This window comes from Hyla sarda, chromosome 1 (assembly GCF_029499605.1).
Source record: "Hyla sarda isolate aHylSar1 chromosome 1, aHylSar1.hap1, whole genome shotgun sequence".
Lineage (NCBI taxonomy): Eukaryota > Metazoa > Chordata > Amphibia > Anura > Hylidae > Hyla > Hyla sarda.
In genome coordinates, this window is record NC_079189.1 from 603,113,725 (window position 1) to 603,119,797 (window position 6,073).

A 6,073-nucleotide genomic window follows, 5' to 3' on the forward strand; every position below is an offset into this window, starting at 1 on the left:
TCATTTTAAACTGGCCTCAGCCAGACCAAACCTTGACAGATCTTTTTTCGCCATTTCAGTGGTATACCTATGTCCCTCCAGCTGTTATTAACATTCTGTCACAAAACAGTGGATTAGGAAAGTTATCTCCAGTTAGTGTTTTCTTTTATTCCTATATTCTCAAGCACTGTCTTTAAGACCCTCCCAATAGGTCATGTTTTTGAGATTTCCTTAGTCTTTCACAGGTAATATTTTTATGGTCAGTGAATCAGACATCACCATTAGAGATGAGCGAACTTACAGTAAATTCGATTCGTCACGAACCTCTCGGCTCGGCAGTTGATGACTTATCCTGCGTAAATTAGTTCAGCTTTCCGGTGCTCCGGTGGGCTGGAAAAGGTGGATACAGTCATAGGAAAGAGACTTCTGGGACTGTATCCACCTTTTCCAGCCCACGGGAGCATCGGAAAGCTGAACTCATTTATGCAGGAAAAGACATCAATTGCCGAGCCGAGAAGTTCGTGACGAATCGAATTTACTGTAAGTTCGCTCATCTCTAATCACCACAGTTATATCACCAGTGAAAGACTAAGGAAATCCAGAAAACATGACCTGTTGGGGGGGGGGGGGGGGGGGGTCTTGAGGGACGCATTTGAGAAACACTGCTCTGTTACTTCCCTCATTTTTATTAAAGACCGTATTCTCTTGAGAACTTAAACCTGATTCACTTCTAAGGTGCCTACTCCAAAAACCTAAATCACCAGATTGAATTAGTGGGATTCTGTCTTGATCTCTTTACTAAAGAGCCATAAACATTTATATGGAGGCACCAAAGAGGCAAATTCAGAGCCCCTTCGTTCTCTTAAGAGATCAAGAGTCTTAACCACTTTACTCAATAGCCTGTTTTGACCTTAAAGGGGTACTTCGCTGCTCAGCATTTGGAACAAACTGTTCCGAACGCTGGAGTCGGGAGCTAGTGACGCCATAGCCCCGCCCCCTCATGATGTCACGCCCCCTCCCATAGACTTGCATTGAGGGGGAGAGGCGTGACGTCGTAAGGGGGCAGGGCTATGACATCATAAGCTCCCGGCTCCAGCGTTCGGAACAGTTTGTTCCAAACGCTGAGCAGCGGAGTACCCCTTTAATGACCAAGGCCAATTTTCTAAATCTGACATGCATCCACATAACTTTGGAACGCTTTCACTTATGAAAGCGATTCTGAGATTGTTTTTCGTGACATATTGCACTTTACATTAGTTGTACATTTTGATCGATATATTTAGCGTTTTTTGTAAAAAAAAAAAAAATTTGGCAAAAAAAAAAAAAAAAATTGCATTTTCTCCTTGCACAATAAATAGTCATGCCGCACCAAATGAATGATTAATTCACATCTACAATATGTCTACTTTATGTTCCCATCATTTGATGAACATTCTTTGAAAATGAACTTTTTTTTAGAATGCTATAAAGTTTATAAGTTTAGCAGCAATTTTCCAGATTTTCAAGAAAATTTCAAAATCAGATTTTTCAGGGACCAGTTCAGTTCGGAAGTGGAATTGAGGGGCCTGTATGTTAGATACCCCCATAAATCACCCCATTTTATAAACTGCACCCCTTAAAGTAGTCAGAATGACATTAAAGAAGTTTATTAACCCGTTAGGCGTGTCACAGAAATAAAAGCAATCTGGAGGTGGAATTTTTAAATTTTATATTTTTTTTTTTTACAGATTTTTCATTTTAATCCATTCTTTTCTGTAACACAGTAGGTGTTGACAAAGATATAAAACTCAAGATTTATTCCCCAAATTCTGAGGTACATAGAAATATCTCTCTCACACAGGCCTCGGACATGAAGACATGCTGTGTGGATTTTGGGGCGTCCTTTTAGTTTAGGATATTTTCTTGGCATCATCTAAAATTACAGAGGCTTTGGGGTACAAAAATACAAAAACAAGTTCTGGGGTACATGTGACACTCTGACCGGTTTTTATTTTTTATGAGGTGGTATACATAAATATTCTGCGGTTGTATTTTATTTTTTTTAGGTCGTTCGTCATGCGGTATAAGTGACATGTTAACGTTACACTGCAGGTTAATACGATTACGGCGATATCAAATGTATATACTTTTTTTTATATTTTATTTCATTTATGGCAAAAAAAACTTTTTTCATGTTTGTAAATCGCCGTATTCTGTGAGCTGTAACTCTGATTTTTTTTCACTGACGCAATTGTGTGAGAACTCTTTTTTTTGCATGACATGTGGGGGCCAATTTTTGGGGGTGTATTATACCGTATTTTTCGCCGTATAAGACGCACTTTTTCCTTCCCCAAAACTGGGGGAAAAAAGTCGGTGCGTCTTATACGGCGAATACACCCCTATCGTGGCGGTCCATGTGGCCATCAACGGGCGGGACCCGCGGCTAATACAGGACATCACCGATCGTGGTGATGCCCTGTATTAACCCTTCAGACGCGGCGATCAAAGCTGACCGCCGCGTCTGAAGGGAAAGGGACACTAACCCGGCTGTTCAGTCGGGCTGTTCGGGACCGCCGCGATTTCACCGCGGCGGTCCCGAACAGCCCGACTGAATAGCCGGGTTAGTGCTTACAGGACACCGGGGGGGACCTTACCTGCCTCCTCGGTGTCTTCTCCGTTCAGGGATCCCCTGTATGGCCGGCGCTCTCCTTCCTCGTCATCACGTACGTGCGTCGGCGTGCGTAACGACGTGATGACGGCGACGGAGAGCGAGGATACCCGGCCGGCAGCAGAGACGTTCCGGAGCGACGGGGACGCGGCGACAGCGATGGAGCGACATCCAGGGCAGTGGTGACGGGTCCGGTGCGGCGGGGACACGTGAGTATTACCTCCTATGCAGTGGTCTTCAATCTGCGGACCTCCAGATGTTGCAAAACTACAACTCCCAGCATGCCCGGACAGCCGTTGGCTGTCCGGGCATGCTGGGAGTTGTAGTTTTTCAACATCTGGAGGTCCGCAGGTTGAAGACCACTATTGGGTTCAAAATCTTTATTTTTTTTTATTTTGCACCTATAAATTGGGTGCGTCTTATACCCCGATGCGTCCTATAGGGCGAAAAATACGGTATACATAAATAATTTATTATATATATATTTTTTTTAATTCTTAAATTTTTTACTTTTTTTTTCTACTATTATAGACATAATTCAATGGAGTACACATCTGTATCCCATTGCACTATGCCTATGTCTGTCAGTACTGACAGGCATAGGATAGATCAGTTAGGGAGTGATCACTCGTGTTGCCATGACAACGGAGGCCAGTGTCAGGCCTCTGGTTGCCGTGGCAACCATCGGCGCTCTGCTTTCACTTTGCAGCTCCCTCCCTCTGTAACCCTAATAGACACTGGAGTGTCAGTGACCGCGGTGTCTACAGGGTTAACTCAGGATCGGAGCGTAGCCGGGGACCGCTTCGATTGGTCCCTGGCCGGCTTCAGGGAGGCTCGGCTGTGCAGCACAGCTGAGCTCTATAAACTGTCACAGCGTCCGGCGGCACTGTGACACTTTATTTCCATCAGGTACGAGAAGTCATCCATAATCGCCACGTACATGTACCTGATTTTGCGTAAGGTGTTAATTGGAGAACTCCATTGAAAATGACCTGATCCCCTATACACAGGATAGGGGATGAGTCGCTGATCGCAGGAGGTCCGAGCCCAACTCTCTCAATTCGTTTCTATGGGAGCGCCGATGAGTGCTGTACTCAGGTCATTTTGGCCTCCCATAGTAATTAATGGAGCGTTACTGCCTGCTCGCTCCAGAGATCACAGCAGTTGGACCCCCCACGATGAGCTACTTAGCCCCTATCCTGTGGATAGGGGATAAGTTAATGTTTGCCAAATTTCTTTTTTAACGCGTACTTGTCAGATCCAACAAAAAAAACAAAACATTTTTGTACATCTCATTTTTATGTGTCTAGCACCATTATTTATTTATTTTATTACACTTTTAATTTAGCTCCCTAGTCTGAATTCCTCTCAAAGGGAGGGGGCGTGGCCTCACTGTACAGGTCTCCGCCCCCTCCCTCAGTATGCTGTCTGCTCACATCTCCCCTAGCATTAGCAAGACTACAACTCCCAGCTTGTCCTCACTGACAGTAGCGGGACACAAGCTGACAGTGGGAGGATTTTTCCTCCAGGCCTGCGCTCACTGCTGTCAATCAAGGAAGAGTGTCCATGACGTAGGTGATGATGCATGGACACAGCAGGACTAGTATGTGTCCAGCAGGCAGGGGGAGCAGTTGTTTGACTGGATTTTTCTGTATGAATACTGAAAATTTTCTAATGAAAGCCATTGCAAAACCTATTGGTTATACATTCTTTACAACATATCAGAAGTTTTTGTATCTGACAGCGCGCATTTAAAGTATCTAAGCTGCTTTATCCAGATGGATTAAGGATTCTATTTCCATTTGCTACCACTTAGAAGAGCATGGGCAGATCTATGGTGACGTCAAATCAGCCCCTGAACGGAGGATACGGCGAAAGAACCAAACGCGGAATGAGACCAGGTAAGTTTCGTTGTCATCAGTGTCATCTGCACTACCTGTCTGTAGGTAAAACTGATGACAGATTTCCTATGAAATGAAAGTGAAAGTTGCTGCAGATTTGTCGGCTGTACATACATGATGAGAATCTCCTGTTTCACTATATCCCAGCGGTGATCTATTGGATGAGATCTGGTGACTGTGGAGGCCATTGGAGTCATGTGACCTCATTGTCCTGTATGAGATGATGTCATGTGACATGGGGCATTATCCTGCTGGAAGTACCATAAAATAAAGGGGACACTGTGGACTGAGGGATGGACATGGTCAGTAACAATACTCAGGTAGACTAATCAATTGGTACAAAGGGGCCCAGAGTGTACCCAGAAAATGTACCCCCCCCCCCCCCCCCCCCCCACCACCACCATTACACCACCAGCCTGAACCTGATACAAGGCAGGAGGGAATTTTAACCCTGTCATCTGAAATGTCACAGCTGGAATCGAGGCAGTGTCAAACCTCCTCCTCATGTAATCTCCTTACTACTGGGGTCACACACTGATAACACACTGTAACAAACCTCCTCCTCATGTAATCTCCTTACTACTGGGATCACACACTGATAATACACTGTAACAAACCTCCTCCTCATGTAATCTCCTTACTACTGGGATCAAACACTGATAACACACTGTAACAAACCTCCTCCTCATGTAATCTCCTTACAACTGGGATCACACACTGATAACACACTGTAACAAACCTCCTCCTCATGTAATCTCCTTACTACTGGGATCACACACTGATAACACACTGTAACAAACCTCCTCCTCATGTAATCTCCTTACTACTGGGATCACACACTGATAACACACTGTAACAAACCTCCTCCTCATGTAATCTCCTTACTACTGGGATCACACACTGATAACACACTGTAACAAACCACCTCCTCATGTAATCTCCTTACTACTGGGATCACACACTGTAACAAACCTCCTCCTCATGTAATCTTCTTACTACTGGGATCACACACTGATAACACACTGTAACAAACCTCCTCCTCATGTAATCTCCTTACTACTGGGATCACACACTGATAACACACTGTAACAAACCTCCTCCTCATGTAATCTCCTTACTACTGGGATCACACACTGATAACACACTGTAACAAACCTCCTCCTCATGTAATCTCCTTACTACTGGGGTCACACACTGATAACACACACTGTAACAAACCTCCTCCTCATGTAATCTCCTTACTACTGGGATAACACACTGTAACAAACCTCCTCCTCATGTAATCTCCTTACTACTGGGATCACACACTGATAACACACTGTAACAAACCTCCTCCTCATGTAATCTCCTTACTACTGGGGTCACACACTGATAACACACTGTAACAAACCTCCTCCTCATGTAATCTCCTTACTACTGGGATCACACACTGATAACACACTGTAACAAACCTCCTCCTCATGTAATCTCCTTACTACTGGGGTCACACACTGTAACAAACCTCCTCCTCATGTAATCTCCTTACTACTGGGGTCACACACTGATA